This window comes from Pleurodeles waltl, chromosome 5, assembly GCF_031143425.1.
Source record: "Pleurodeles waltl isolate 20211129_DDA chromosome 5, aPleWal1.hap1.20221129, whole genome shotgun sequence".
Classification (NCBI taxonomy): Eukaryota; Metazoa; Chordata; class Amphibia; order Caudata; family Salamandridae; genus Pleurodeles; species Pleurodeles waltl.
In genome coordinates this window covers 258,819,579-258,835,806 of record NC_090444.1, presented here as the reverse complement: position 1 = coordinate 258,835,806, position 16,228 = coordinate 258,819,579, and the positions used below count along the sequence as shown (strand labels likewise).

At 43.4% G+C, this 16,228-nt stretch overlaps 1 long non-coding RNA gene across 1 annotated transcript in view; it reads left to right on the top strand.

Moving 5' to 3' along the window:
* LOC138297244 (uncharacterized) overlaps positions 1–8,606 on the top strand; it is a 28,072-nt gene extending 19,466 nt beyond the window's left edge. Inside the window, exon 3 of the long non-coding RNA XR_011203965.1 lies at positions 8,080–8,606. This is a non-coding gene — a long non-coding RNA (uncharacterized lncRNA). The remainder of the gene's footprint in view (positions 1–8,079) is intronic.
* The last annotated feature ends 7,622 nt before the right edge of the window (positions 8,607–16,228 follow it).

Sequence of the window (16,228 nt, the reverse complement as noted above, 5' to 3'; positions counted from 1 at the left end):
CTGCTCTCATTATCCTGTATGCACTGCAATCACCCTCCCCACCCCCCGGAGGCAGCCTCAGACCACACATACCCTGGGAGTCAAGTGGAGAAGGGGTACTTGGCCCAATTACTCAGAATCCGTAGTAAGTCAGGCCCCAGGACATCTGGAGTAGAAGGCCTGAACCACTACTGTTGGGCCAAGTAATTCCTGCTTGCTGCAGGCCCCCTAAAAGGGCTTCTGACAGAACTATAACACAAACTCAACAGATACTGAATTACTCCACCTGTAAAGTTTGAGACAAACAACAGTGTGTATATGCAAATTCAGAATACCACTGTCCCTGAGAAGCTCCGATACCGTTTTTCATAAAAAAAGAGATCTCTAAAGAAGTCTTTCTCAGGAAGTGCTCCATGCAATCAGGGTGAATTCCTCCGATAGAATGTTGAACAAAGCTGAAATGTCTGCAGATTCAAAATCATTTTCTCTTATTACTTGGTAGCAGATTATGTTTTTGGAGCAGCGTTTTTCTTACTGAATCTTAGAGATTTGTTTGCAAATGTACATCTGTATATCATCTTACTGCTCATTAGATATGCCTGATCAAGTCTCCCTTGCGCATGCCAATGCATAATGGCAACACTGTTATACTGTGGTACTTGATAACCTGTAACTCGGAGGAGGGCTCTGTTTCACAACCAGGCTTGCCCTTGCCATAGTAATCCGCAATATAAACACCTTTGTCATTAGTGAGTTTGGTCCCTGGAATGAAGAACACCTTCTTTACCTGCTCAGCCTAAGTGCAAGTATTAGGAGTGACAAGCAGGAGATGAAACCATACAGTAACAGGACGAAATATATACAGTACCATGTTTATGTTCTTTTTGCAACACCCAATTGTGTACACTCACGTCGTTTAAATTGCTCAAAATGTAGTGTTCAGCTGGCTCTATTAAGTGTTCTTGTGTGCCCAGGTGCCCAATATCTTGGGCTCTTGCCTGACAAAGTGCAAAATGTACAAATATTGGCACAGCCAATAGGTATGACTTTGGTGCTGACATATAGAAACATAGGCCTGCACAATCGCTTTTTGCAAAGGTGTCATTCACAAATGCTGCTTAGTACATTAAAGCCGGGCCTATTGGCTTTCCCATGCTGGAAAAAAACAGGTAACTAAAATAATTTATTTCTGTTTGGAGCACATATACGAGGCAGAAAGTTGATTATGACAAACATCTGATGATTCTCTGTAACTTGTAACTTTTAGATGTAAGATACTCCTGCATGTATCACAATGGAAGCACTTGCATCATAAAAGTCCGTGAGAGGAATATTATTACTACTTGGCGGAGTAAAAGCAGACTCTGTGTGCACTATGCATATTTTAAAGAATTGGTAACAGTGTTTTTGCAGCCTGCTGCACTTTCCAAGACAAATTTGCAAAGAGCCAAGCAAGTGAAGTCGCTACATGTTTGCCATGGCTCCAAATAATGTACACCGAGGCCCACGAGCTCTGGTTTGATCGATTGCTTTTGCTGTTTGGTTTGATAAATGTATTTGAATGACTGCTATACCAATTACAACATGCCTAAAATGTAGCGTCATTCTTGCTGGGACATAAATACCATAAGGAAAGACACATTGTCAATAATAACAGTTGTGACAAGCCAGTTAAAATTTTTTGTTTTTCCTCACTGGTTTAGAAGAACTTAAATCTAGATAGGAGGGGTTGGTCATAAAGATTAAAACATTTTTTAACCATGAAACGCGCCCTGAGGAAACTAAGGCAGAAAGAAACAGATAATTCATGTCACAGTTCCAAAAACGTAAACAGGCAAAGGGCATTTTCCATCAACAGAAATGCTATTAGCTTCTCCCACTTGATGCGGATCCTGCATTACACTGAGGGCTACATGTTCAAGTCGGCAGCGTGTGGTTTGCTGCTGTTTTTTGTGCATTTGTACATGCTTGTGGTGCACCGCGTCCCAAGGCGGGAATTAGGTGTTCGAGAACGTCAAAGGGGCTCTCTCTTTTTAATTGGATCAAAACCAAAGATAAATGGGTAGTTGCCAATCAATGGAAGTGTTTATGTTTACAGTTTCATGCCATATGATGTACAAATTAAAGTGGACCTTTATCTTTTAACCCCTTCACTGCCAGGCCTCTTTTTGGCTATTTGGGGCAGTTTATGCTTAGACCATCATAACTTTTTGTCCACATAAGCCACCCACAGCAAATTTGCGTCCATTTCTTCCAACATCCTAGGGATTCTAGAGGTACCCAGAGGAGACCAAGAAATTAGCCAAAATACAGTGAAAATGTCGTTTTTTTAAATAAAATGGGAAAAAGGGCTGCAGAAGAAGGCTTGTGATTATTTTCCTCTGAAAATGGATTCAACAAAGGGTTTTCTGTGCTAAAATTACCATCTTCTCAGCTTTCAGGAACAGGAAGACTTGAATCAGAAAACCAAATTTTTCAAGACAATTTTGGCATTTTACTGGGACATACCCCATTTTTGTTTTTATTTTTTTGTGCTTTTAGCCTCCTTCCCGTTAGTGACAGAAATGGGTATGAAAACAATGCTGTATCCCCAAGAGATAAACATTTCCAAAAAGTAGACACAATTCTGAGTTCAGCAAAGGGTCATTTGTGTAGATCCTATAAGGTTTTCCTACAGAAAATAAGAACTGAAATAAAAAAATATTGAAATTGAGCTGGAAAAAAAGACAGCATTTTTCTTTCCACGTTTTACTCTGTAACTTTTTCCTGCGGTGTCAGATTTGTGAAAGCAATATACCGTCTGCTGTACTCTTCTGGTTGCGGGGATATGTAGGGCTTGTAGGTTTATCAAGAACCCTAGGTTCCTAAGGCCAATAAAGGAGCTGCACCTTGCAATGGGGTTTCCTTGTATACCTGGTATACAGCAATTCATTTGGTGAAATATAAAGAGTGAAAAATAGGTATCAAGGAAACTTCTGTATTTTCAAAATGGGCACAAGATAAGGTGTTGAGAAGCAGTGGTTCTTTGCACATCTCTGAATCCCGGGGTCCCCATACTAGCATGTGAATTACAGGTCATTTCTCAAATAGTCATCTTTTTTACACACTGTCTTACATTTGGAAGGGAAAATGTGGAGAAAGGCAAGGGGCAATAACACTTGTTCTGCTATTCTGTATTCCCCCAAATCTCCAGATAAAAATAGTACCTCACTTGCGTGGGTAGGTCTAATGCCTGCGACAGGAAACGCAACATGGACACATCACATTTTTACATTGAAAACTGACGTGTTTTTTGGAAAGTGCCTAGCTGTGAATTTTGATCTCTAGCTCAGCTGGCACCCAGGACAACCTACCAAACCTGCGTATTTTTGAAAACTAGACACCTAGGAGAATCCAAGATGGGGTGGCTTGTGCAGCTCTCACCAGGTTCTGTTATCCAGAATCCTTTGCAAACCTCAAAATCTGGCCAAAAAACACTTTTTGCTCCCATTTCGGTGACAGAAAGTTCTGGAATCTGAGAGGAGCCACAAATTTCCTCCCACCCATCGTTCCCCCAAGTCACACGATAAAAATAGTACCTCACTTGTGTGGGTAGACCTAGTGCCCACAACAGGAAATGCCTCAAAACACTATGTGGACACATCAAAATTATCAAATACAAAACTACCTGTTTTTGCGAGGAGGCACCTGCGTTTTTGGTCCTGGGCTCACCAGCCATGTAGGGAAACCTACCAAACCCAAACATTTCTGAAAATTACTCACCCAAGGGAATCCAGGGAGGTGTGACTTGCATGGATTCCCCCAGTGTTTTCTTACCCAGAATCCTCAGCAAACCCCACATTTAGCTAAAAAATCACATCTTTCCAACATTTCGGTGTGGGATCACTGCACCAGGACAGATCCTATCACCCAATGTTCCCCTCAGCCTCCTGGTAAAAATGATGCCTCACTTGTGTAGGTGGGCCAAGTGCCTGTGACAGGGAAGAGCCAAAAACATGTCGGAATTGAGGGGGAACCAAAGCAGGTCCAAAAGGGCAGTTTGAAAAAAAAAAAAAAAAACATTTTTAGGGTGACAAGTGGGGCAGAATATTTATCGGTATAGATGCGACAATGCTCGGTGAATTTTGTGGATTCCTGCAGATTCCGGAAGACTCCATCACAGAAATGTGGGAAAAAATGTGTGATTTCCAGCAAAGTTGGAGGTTTGCAGGGCAATGTGGGTAAGAAAATGGCGCTGGTGCATGTGAAGCACAGCACCCTGGACTCACCCAGATGTTTAGTTTTCAGATGTGTCTAGGTCTTGTGGATTTTTCTACAAGGCAGCGTCCCGGAGTTGAAAAAGTGCAGCCTTCACGATTCCAAGTGGGACAATTTTGAGAGTTAGACAAGCTCTCATGGCCCAAATGTAAAACCAAAATCCAAAATAATCAAATGTCCTCTTGCTTGCTGTGGGATAAGATGTTTTAGTGTGCGGGGGAGACCTAAAAGACTGTTAACCCTTTCAGTTGGGGTGGGGGCATAGCCATGCCCATACTGGTTAGTAGCCACCACCCCACTATTTTTGTTTTAAATTCCCTGGCATCTAGTAGGCTTTCTGCCCCCCCCCAGGGAGTGGATCAGGAGTAATTGCCCCATCTGCCCACCAGTGGGCATACCAACTTTGGTTCCATTTATTTGAGGTGGGGGTTTGGCCATACCTCCACCCTCTTTTCTTTAAAAAGAAAATCTTCTGTGGTCTCTGGTGGGCTTTCTGCCCCCCCCTGTGGGGCAGATGGGCCTTCCAAAAATAGGCCGAGCTGCCCCTAATGGGGGCAGAAATGGCCAACAGTAATGTTCCCACCTGGGTAGCGACCCTTTCCCAAGGGACTGCCCCCCCAATCAAAACACACACACCAATCCCTGGTGCCTAAGTGGTTTCTGCCCCCGACCCCGGGGGCAGATCGGCCTAATAGAAATAGGCCGATGTGCCCCAAGGGGAGCAGAAATGGTCTAAAACAAAGTTGCCCCCCTCCAGGGGAGTGACCCTTGCCTAAGGGGTTGCTCCCATTGCGTGAAAGGGACACAAAGAAATAAAAATCCCTGGTGTCTAGTGGTTTTGATTGGCCTAGTAACAAATAGCCGGATATACCCCCAAGGGGAGTAGAAATGGCCTAAAACAAATCCCCCCCCCCAAAGGTGTGGCAAAGGCATGTGCGTCTTTACTCATCCAGGCTTGAACCATGTCCAGTGCCAAGAACCGTGGTTCTATTCTTACCCTCAGCTATCCTGCTGCATCCCTCTTGACTCTCAACCCTGGCCTCTGCCCACCATGTTGCTGCTGCATTACACCTCACAACATGCAGGGGGAATTCTCTTGTGCCTCCTGGAAATACTCATGCACTCTCCCTTACACTCCTCGCCCTACTCCCACACCAACATCACACAACACTCTCCCTGCACACTCTCACAGGCCAAACACCACCCACACAGCAACCCACATTCTCATGCACGATCCTCAACACTTGCTGACTCACTAAATATGCCACACAGATCTGGGGCCTGCTGCACAACCAAGCCCCAAACGTGCTGTTCATTGCAGAAATCCGACTGAAAACCCAAATCTCCAGCCATCTCCATGGTAATCTCCCCCGGATACAAGATTATTAGGCTAGACAGACTTCACAAGCCCAGAAGGGAAAATCATCACCCTCCTTGAGAATGCCATCAGCTGAAAAATTTCTACTGGCACGCCGTCCACTAACATGGAACACCTGTTGTTCAAGTGCACATCACCACTAGCCTCACCCTAAGTGGCACTCCGATCTACAGACGACCAGGACTGCGCACCAGCTTCTCATATGCCATCACAGACTTCTTTATGCCACTTATCCTCAATGCAAGCAACTACATCCACCTCGGAGACTTAAACTTCCACCTGGAAGCCCTTGCGGGCCCCAACTCAAAAATTCTTCTCAAAGTCTTTAGTAACTGGGCCTCACCCAACAAATTAAAGGACCTATCCCCATTGCCGGAAACATACAGGATGCCAGTTTCACCTGATTTGACAACATTCATGTCGACGAACTCACATCTATCACCTGGACTGACCATGCCTCTATCAAGTTCAGCATTCCTGTCAAGCCACAATGCACACTTATAGCCCACCCCAACTTGAACAATGTCCCAGATAAGAATGGACCTCCACTCTCAACACCCACCAACCCAAACACAGCAACAACCACCACAAAGCCACCACCACAAAGCCATCAACTGCTTCAAGCATTGGATCTCATCGCCAATGCCCTGACCCCCTCAAGCTAAAGCACATGTTGAGATCTAGAACCCCATAGCCAGCTGTTATAGGAGAAACTCAGGTTGATGACTACTGCAGACAGCTTGAGCATAGATAGGAACTGAGCAAAAACAATGCGAATAGAAGCATATTCAAAACTCCCTCCTGAGATGATACAACCAACTGATCCGGAACACCAAACGTCGCATCCTAGTGAATCAGATCAATGCCATTGCCAACAGAAGCAAGGAAATCTTCACTGTAGTGATGGACTTCATGTCACTGGCGGCTGCCTCAAACTCAACGATCCCTTCTCAGGACCTCTACAACGACCTCTCCTTATTCTATAGCAATAAAATTACACTATATACAGCAACGTCAACCCACAATCGTACCCAATAGACATCATCGATCAACTCTTGACCTCATCCAAAGAACCAACACTTGCCAGTTGGCCTGTCATCACACCAAACGAAACTGCCATCACCATGAAGTCTATCCACTCAGGAGCCTCATCAGATCCTTGCTCTCACCATGCCTAGTCCACCAGACTTCTACCCATTAGTGCCATGCTCACTCCCATCCTGAACACCTGACAAGACCCCAGCACGTTGAACACCTTCACAACTGCATGATCAAATCGCAGACATATGAAGTCCAACTGTCTGAAGCTGAACACCGACAGAACCAGAGTACAGAAGCATTTTAAAATAATGAAAAGGAATGCAAAAATGTGTAGAGTTAACATGTAGGTAGCAGATGAAAATGCAATGTCTTTTGAGTCATGTAAAAGCAGTAGGCTGTCACATTTACACATACTAGGCTTGGAAAGCTGAAACTGCAAATTTAAGAATGTTACATGTTAAACTTTCAACAAGCTGATATGATGTGAAAACAATGATTTATTGTAAAAGAAGTTCGTTTTGATCTTCCCATCGGCACATTTTTTATAGAATATGATAATATATTAAAATGTTTTAGTTTACTCTGTCAAATTTTTCTAATCTTACGGAAGACATAGGCCCTCATTCTGACCCTGGCGGTCTTTGACCGCCAGGGCGGAGGACCGCGGGAGCACCGCCGACAAGCCGGCGGTGCTCCAATGGGGATTCCGACCGCGGCGGTAAAGCCGCGGTCGGACCGGCACCACTGGCGGGGTCCCGCCAGTGTACCGCGGCCCCATTGAATCCTCCGCGGTGGCGCAGCTTGCTGCACCGCCGCGGGGATTCCGACCCCCCCTACCGCCATCCAGATCCCGGCGGTCGGACCGCCGAGATCCGGATGGCGGTAGGGGGGGGCGCGGGGCCCCTGGGGGCCCCTGCAGTGCCCATGCCACTGGCATGGGCATTGCAGGGGCCCCCGTAAGAGGGCCCCTACAAGTATTTCACTGTCTGCTGCGCAGACAGTGAAATACGCGACGGGTGCAACTGCACCCGTCGCACAGCTTCCACTCCGCCGGCTCGATTCCGAGCCGGCTTCATCGTGGAAGCCTCTTTCCCGCTGGGCTGGCTGGCGGTCTGAAGGAGACCGCCAGCCAGCCCAGCGGGAAAGTCAGAATTACCGCCGCGGTCTTTCGACCGCGGAACGGTAACTTGACGGCGGGACTTTGGCGGTCGGCCTCCGCCGCCCGCCAAGGTCAGAATGAGGGCCATAGTATAGAGAATGAATAGGTAGTTTATGCTTTAGTAAAAGGATGTAAAAACCTTCGCCATGAAACTGAAGTTTTCTTAAGCAAAGTCAATGGTGAGAGTCATCATGGAATTATACAAAGTATTTGATCAAAAATTATTCATTTAAACATTGTTGTCCATGGACTATTGTTTCTGCAGTGAGACGATGATGAAGTGTTCCTGTTCAAGACATCAACTGCTGATTGGCTGATGAGAGGAAGGAGATGAAACATGTTGCAAAATATTAGATATGTTATTTTATATTAGTGCATGTTAGTAGACTCTTGCAATTTCTCAAACCCTCTCTGCCATAGACTCTGTCTGCCACTTTGCTCATTGCCCTCATTCCTTTCCGCACAGTCTTTTGCCCGAATCTATGCTGGTCTGAGATTCTACTGAGTCTCTTGAACTTTTCTTTATGGGAAGTTCTGCTTTAATTGATATTTGCTTTTTTATTCTGAAGATTCATGCTTGAACCTCACTATTCGGAGGTCTTTATGGGTTATGAATGACACCTTTCTTTCTCCCTTCCCAAATCCATACTGAGACTTAGAATAGGGATTCTTTCCTTCATGGAACATTCTTAATGCATTTATTCTGTTATTGATTGATTATTATGGTTTATTAAGTACTGGGTGATATTGATGATATTCTATGCTGAGTTCAATAAAGATTGAGCAATTAAATCAACTGATAAAGTTTTTGAACTCACACCAACTCTCATCATTGACTGAAAAATATTAATTGAAATTGTGATGACTATTTAAGTGATGGGCAGCTTCTCCTTAATCTCGACTACGTCCATGATCCATCTGCCTTTGAAGTGGGGATTTCTACCCTGATGAGATGGTAAGCCTTAATACGTAAACTGATATTTAACTTAGATCCCCGCTATGCCAAAAGTCATGATCTTGGGAAAAAAACTCCTCGCCCTGGGATCCCACCTGGTGGCTTACTGACCTAGGTCTTACTCCCACCTCGACCACCCTTGCCAAGAACCTCGGATCGTCATAGACTCAAAACTCGGCCTGACCATCCAAGTCAATAATGTCACCACCTCTTGCTTCCACACCCTGAAGATGCTGAGAAAGATCTTTAAATGGCTCCCTATCAACTCCCAGAAAAGTGTCACTTACACCTTTGTCACAAGCAAGTTGGACCACAGGACCATCCCCTACATCAGGACAAACAAAGCAGTCCTCAGAAGACAAGAATCACTATTAATCTATGATGACTCACACACATCGCACCTTATCTTACAGAACTACACTGACTACCAATACACAAGCAAGCACATTTATAATCCTTACTCACATTTTCAAGGCAATTCATAACTCCGGCCCCACATACCTCAGCAAATGCATCCACTTTCACAAACCTTCAAGACACCTCCGCTAAGCTGGACTCCTACTAGCACACATCCCACGTATACAGAAAAGCAGATCCAGAAGTTGAACCTTCTCCTTCATTGTTCCCAAAGCATGAACTGACCTGCCGTTCAACATCCAAGCCTCCTTTTCACTCCCTGAATTGCTAAAAAGCTGAGACCTGGCTCTCTGAGTAAACCTACATAGCCGTAGGTGGGCTAGATTCACTCACACCAGCGCAGCACCAAGATTTCCTTCCGGGGCACAGCACGCTCTACAATCAATCAATACAAATCAGTAACATAACTTGTGAAATATGATTTGCCACAATGATTTGACTCTTGCTTCCAGGAAAAGTGAAGTCTGTTCATGATGACTGTGATGCTCTAGAGATGAATATGCGAGTTAATGAACATCAAAGATTGCCCTATTGGAGTGTTCTACATTATTTTGTTAAAAACATGAAAAATACTTCTTTGGAAGCATCTGGGAAGTATTTCTTTGTGTTATTTTACACAATCGTTTTGAAAAAAAACAGTTTCCATTTAATATGCCATTTTGTTTACTTAACAACTCCTCTTTATCATTATATTACAACCAATAACTTCAGTTATTAAAACAATAAAGTAAATATTGTGGATGAGGCACTGTGTGTTACGACATAGGAATTTAAATTTATGGTGTAATGTTAAGATGTGCTTAGCTGTGCCACATATACAATCGTCTGTCTCTCCTGCAAAAAGTATGTAACGCTCATGTGCAGCAACACTACTTCTGGTTGTTTCGAACAGCCCATATGGCAACTGTATAAGGGAAAACCAAAGGTCCCTGTGGGGGAAGTCTAAGCCTCAACTTCTGTGACACCCTGATAAGCAGCTTGGGGTCTTTAATAGGATTCACCAGTAAGGTCCCTAATGTCTTACCTTTACAACCCACACCAATTTGTTCACGTGACACCTACAGGTCGCAAACGATTCCTATCTCCTGTTGAATTCCCCTGGGTTCCATACTGTCTCCTCTCATCTTCCACTACATGGAGCTACTGGGTGCTGTAGTCACAGACAACATCATCAGGATTCACCAATATCCCAATGTTACAAAACTGTACCTGAAAGTCCCCTCTGCTTCAGACATTTAACGCCTCAAACTGTTTGTGCATCATCCAGACCTGGGTTTCCAGTGCCTATCTGGAGCTCAAACCAACCAAGAGAGAATTCCTATTAATTGTCAAGAACAACAAACACAATAGAATACAAACCTAGCTCAAAGACATGATCCTTGTTGACTTTAAACCCGGGCTTCTGGTAAATAATCTAATGAAACACTCAAAAGTGATATTACCGTTTTAACACAGACCTGATGCAAAATCCAGGTTGGTATTTACAAACCAACAAAATTGGCCATTTTTCTTGGTTTGTATAAAAAGTAATGTAATGTAGTGCAGTGCACTGCCATATGTTACTTTGCATTGAGGAGGCGTTCCATGAGTGGTGCATCCATATCTACAAAGACTAGTAGACATGGACTTGCATGAAAATCATGTGGCTCCCTGAGGCTGGTGTGACAAGGAAAGGTATTTTTATTTTCTTCGTTTTGTTAAAATTTCCTTTCAGCATAGTTTTATGCAGGAAAGAACCCCTTCCTGCACAAAAGCTATGCTGACCATAACTCAGGCACTGTGGTGCAAGGGTGCATGCATTGTGCGATGGCTGCAGTAAGTGCACCAGAGCAGGAAAAGAGTTGAACTGTGCCAATTAGTTATGTAGCTTTAGTGCAGACAAGTGTTGCACAGTTCTGCTCTCTCCAGTTGACGCAATGCAGCAACTTTGCTTGCTGCCCTGATTTGCGTCAAGAGTTTTGTAAAGCTGGCCCTATGTCAATGGAATCATGTTGTAGGCCTTTAAAAAAGCCAACATTCAACTTTAAAAAAGCCAACATTCAACTTGGAGTTGATGGTTGCTCTTTCCTCTTTTTTCATAAAAAAGCAAGCATATCTATTCAGCATTTCACAGTGAATACATTGAATCGGTGAGCGTTGTATATCATTAATATTTCTTAGGGCTGCTGTAAGCAAATGTGCAGTAGCAATGGGCAATGTTAAATGCTTTTCCATAGGCTGCTAACCATGACCTTCTTTTTTGCAGCTGGGACCCAGTTATATTGTTGCCCTTATGACAGAAATAGTGGCAGGATGTTTTGGGAGAGTAAAGCCAAAATCCACTCTCTCTATATATCCGTTTCACCAGAGAACGCTAAGAAAACAATGAAAGGACATTTCTAGAGATTTTCTTCCACAGCCGTGGTGCATACTGCACATGTTAATGTTGGGCATGGCGGTGTGTGTAGAGCAGCTTTGGTCCTCACTAGCCACAATTATTGTGCAATTGGTCAGCCACATTCAGCCATTGGGTCTCCTGCACTGAGTTACAGCATTTATTTTTCTGATTACACATGCAGAACTGTCTAAAAAGAAGTACACTTCAATGCCAGGCCTGGTGGGGCAGCACCTTCCTATGCCATATCTTTTTTTTCTTTTCATTCTTCATCGTTTTTGTATTTTGTGAGCCACGGGTGTGCATTTAAATTATGTCTGGAGGTTACAGTAATTAAAGTCAACTGTACGTTTTCTTTGTGCAAATGAGAATCACATTTTCCTGTGATTGGCGCAGACATGAAAAGGGTTTATATACCTGTTTTTAATGCACATTATTCCTATGCAGCACCTCTGCAGTTATCTGGAATTCATGTGGTGGTATTTTTTTTTTAATTCGGTTGTTTATTGGAAGCATCTGGCTGCCACATTTAGGCAGCTTGTTTTCTTTTATTGTTTCTATTTTTCACTTTTGGAGAATATCCCTCCAATAAAAATAAATCAAAAATTGTAACCATCGCATCAGCATGCTAAGGTCAGACCTGTTGGCTCTAACAATGCTTGTTAGTTTTGGTAACATTTTGTTAAATGGGCTCTCATCCTGCGATAGCCCCAAGGACGTGCTGTTAGGACCTACGGATATATTTCCTGTGAGACAAGTACAGGTTCCATTGTGTTGGTTCTTTGCATGCATAGACTAAGGTGCATGCATGTGCCTTTGCGTGCACTTTTTTTTTTTTACTTCTGAGTTTTTTACCTGCCAGTATTTTTGTGTCGACTTGATTTCGTGTGTTTTACATTAGCCTCGTGCAGGTTATAGGAATGGATGCAGCTTCTTACAGGGCTCACAGAAAATTCCTGGGAGTGGCCATATTCATCTAAACTCTCTCCCACGTTTACTGGCTGTGTCAGAATTTATGCCTCCTAATTCTCCTCATCTGCACAAACAATTACAGTGGCAGAACTGGAAAATGAAGGTAGCTCAGGCAAAGCATGTCCTGCACCATTTCAAAGAAAGAAGCGCTGTGAGTGCCATTAATTATTGTTTAATTAGTACAAGACATCTCTGTAAAGTGAACAAGACCTATCATTACTGACTGCGGCGAGAATGATATGTGCACCTTCTCAGGTCAGCACAACTGCTCGTCACCCCCTGTGTGAAGGGAGTTGCACCGTAGCAAGTTGGCTTTCAGTAGTAAAGACTGAAACAAAAATGTTGACATTTGTTATTAAGAAACTTGACCAAAGAATATAATACTGTCAGCATGCTGAGTGACATAAAACTCTTTGGGAGCACATGCAGGGCCGTATTTATACTCTGGTTGCGCTGAATTTGCGTCGTTTTTTTCGACGCAAATTCGACGCTAAACTAACGCCAACTAACGCCATATTTATACTATGGCGTTAGACGCTTCGGGCGCCAAAGTGCCCGGAGTGAGCGTCATTTTTTAGCGTGAACCCCTTCCTTGCGTTAATGAGATGCAAGGGAGGCGTTCCCGTCTTAAAAAATGACTCCCAGGCCTTTATGTGGTATTTATACTCCCGGGCAAAAATGACGCCCGGGAGTGGGCGTGGCCAAAAACGGCGCATTTGCGCCGCTTTTTAACGCCTGGGTCAGGGATGGCGTTAAGGGACAAGTGGGCTCAAAATGAGCCCACAGTGCCCTCCCCTGCCCCCAGGGACCCCCCCTGCCACCCCTGCCCACCCCAGGAGGACACCCAAGGATGGAGGGACCCATCCCAGTGAAGTACAGGTAAGTTCAGGTAAGTATAATTTTTGTTATTTTTCAATTTTTTTTGGGTGGCATAGGGGGGCCTTATTTGTCCCCCCCTACATGCCACTATGCCCAATGACCATGCCCAGGGGACATAAGTCCCCTGGGCATGGCCATTGGGCAAGGGGGCATGACTCCTATCTTTACAATGATAGGAGTCATGTTGATGGGGGATGGACGTCGAAAAAAAATGGCGCAAGTCGAGTTACGACGATTTTTTCGACGTAACCTGACTTGCCCCATTTTAAGACGCCCATACGCCATTTTCCCCCTACGCCGGCGCTGTCTGGTGTACGTGGTTTTTTTCCACGCAAACCAGGCAGCGCCGGTCTGCTTGCGCCGGCTAACGCCATTCCATAAATACGGCGCCCGCATGGCGCTTCAGAATGGCGTTAGACGGCGCAAAATTTTTTGACGCTAAACTGCGTTAGCGCAGTTTAGCGTCAAAAAGTATAAATATGGGCCGCAGTCTTTCAGAGTGTGTTCTGATCCATGAAAGAGGTTGCGCTGTCCTGCATCAAGGGGACTCATGTTATTTATTCTTTTTTATTGATTGTTTTCTACACTGTGAACTCCGTGCATGTGTCAGAGCCCTCTACAGGCTTTGCAGGAACCTGAGCAGAAGAAGCATGTGATGAAACGCTTCGAGGCACTGCACACAGCACTGGCAGTAGCAGGGGTAAGAGAGGTATGAGTGGTGGACAAAGCATGACACAGGCCTGGGAGAACGACTGACCACAAACAATCAGAAGCACAACGTTTACATGCAGGGAGTAACATGAACACAGAATTAGGGTAATAATAATAATAATAATAATAATAATATTAAGTATAGATTACTATCAACCCATAACATAATAATAATCATAATGCTCATAATAATCATAGTTAGTGTAATAATAAGTCATCATAATCATAATGATAATAAAAATAACAACAATAATAATAATAATATCGATAATAATAATAATAACAACAATAATAATAAGTAATAATAAGTGTAGATTACTATCAACCCATATCAGATCCAAATAAACGGAAGCATACGAGATTATTTGCTTTCCCGGGTTCAGTGCAGAAAGGTAACAAAACATACCTGGGAGTATTAGGAGGACACTTAAACTCTATGGAGAAACAAACTCATGGAAATGCAGACTTACAATGCTGAATAACAGCAACACAGAGAACAAAATCCTCTTCACAACCTGCAAAAGGCCATAGCTGGTATTATACCTTAAGTAAACAAAGGTGTTGCATTGGTGTCCTGGGCTTGAACATGGAAATTAAGCATGTGGCTGTGAAATGCAGCAGGTGGAATCTAATTGATGATACAACAGCAGAAATGATTAACGAACCAAGGCCTAGGCCTGGAAGGTTTTGGATGCTTCCCACTGAAACAACAATCACATACTTCTAGAGGTAAGAAATAAGAGGGAACACTGTAGTATACATATATTTGTGTATCCTCTTGGATGTAGATTTTTGAACCTTAGTCAGATGGCGCTTTCCCGTTAGCCTTCATTTTAAAAAACATTTATCTACCTTTCTCTCTGTCTATCCATCCTTCTCACCGCACACAACTAGGGATATGTTTCTTTAAAAATGCTGATCTATAACAATACAAAAATATGACTTTAGTGCATCAGTCATTCATCCCAGCTTTCATCTCAGGCTGAACACGTCCTCATTCATAGCCCATGTTCAAAACAACATAAGTACATGCATTTTGGCAGTTTATTCAAGAAACAAATCACTCTTTAGAGCAGCAAATATGTTTAACCACAAAACATGCCAACGTACTGGCTTTTTAACAGTTCCTCTAAGTCTTCTTCATGGCAGTGTGGCCCATATGTTTTGGGTCACCATGGCAAGAGGTGATTGACGTGTTCAAGAAAGTACCACAAGTGCTAAATATATTTTTGTTTTGCAGAGCTTTAATTGAGCTGTCGTATAGCCTTAATCTGATCTCTGTATAATATACAGAATGATGATAATCCTTCACAAAGTGCACTCTAATGTGTATAAACCTTCATTTGAGTCATCATGAAAAGGTGACAAATTGTATAACCTACAGTGCACGTGCATAAGAACTTCAGTCATTTTCATCAGGTTGCACTCCCAAGAGCCTGTAATATTGTGTGAATGTGAATACAGCTCAAAATGAACTACTGGGAATTCAGGAAATGGGTTGAGATTTGCTTGCAGACCTCTGAGAGTAACTTTAGCGTAAATCCATCTGTAACTTTATTTTCCAAAGACGTGCTCTGATGAGACCATACAATAGCATGTTTGCTCCATAGATCAAATAAAAAAATTAATAATAGACAGCTACAAGTGAACCAACAGTACAATCTGATCAACAGGGATTAGAGCACTAATATAAAGGCTGATCTACCTTGACAAGTGGACGCATTCTTTGCATGATGGCATATACCTTTGTAACACTGTGAGGAACAGAAAGGTGGTATTTAGCAGAAGAGTGTATCTGGTCCTACCACAACCATTTGAGAGACAAGAGATAGCAGAACCGTTCCAGTATGATCCTGGAGCCCATTACTATGTTGTGTGCCAAATCTAGCCTCCACTCGCTGCTGCAGCTTAGCATTATCTCTGTTTGCGATGATCTGTGTCTGTTTTTAGGATTTACTGCATCAACCATAGACCTAAATTCCTTCCCACCACCTTTCCCCATGGTAGCTCGCAATCTTCTGGTCTTGACACCTTATTTAGATATTCACTTGAATATTCCATGCCACCTACACACCTTTTTAATTATCTGCAAAATTTGAAAAGTCA